Source organism: Scleropages formosus, chromosome 14 (assembly GCF_900964775.1).
Source record: "Scleropages formosus chromosome 14, fSclFor1.1, whole genome shotgun sequence".
Lineage (NCBI taxonomy): Eukaryota > Metazoa > Chordata > Actinopteri > Osteoglossiformes > Osteoglossidae > Scleropages > Scleropages formosus.
The window spans coordinates 8,131,913-8,132,537 of record NC_041819.1 but is presented as its reverse complement, the minus strand read 5'-3'; positions in this window follow the sequence as shown (position 1 = coordinate 8,132,537).

Here is a 625-nt window from a genome sequence, read left to right as displayed (position 1 = left end):
TTTGACCGGTTTTCTTCATTCCGAAAGCAAATGCCACGACGATGCTGAGCATGCAGTAGTTGAACAGTGAGATGGATTCTGGAAAAAACTCAAGTCTTCTGTCTGGTTTTACTACACAGTGCTGTCGCATTAATCAAATTAATAAAAAGAATTTTGGTGAACTGGAACTAAATCGGCTTTAGAGAAGGCTGTACATCTTCAAACCATTTGGCATGCACATTTAATAATGGTGTGCATGTCATCTGATGAGTAAAACCACAGACTAGGCATCCTATTAATGCCTGCTCATGAGGGAGCCGATTTGCGATTATAATAATGCCTGCATAATGCGCATCTCAAATCCAACGGTCCTTGTGGAAATTAAAATGGGGAAAACAGGATGTGTGACTCCAAGTCATTTTTGAAGATGCAGGCACGGTTGGGCAGCTGTATGCTTGTGAAGAAAAGCACGTACTGCATGTATACGAAAATACACAAACAAATAATTCCGCTGTTGGATTGCACTGAGACATGAGAATTTCGGTCTGGTGGTATTAGTGCCGTGCGCCACGGAAGAGACTCCAAATTGAAGTTTCTAAAGCAAATATCTCCCTTCTGGAAGCCAGTGTCCCAGCTGTGATAGCAG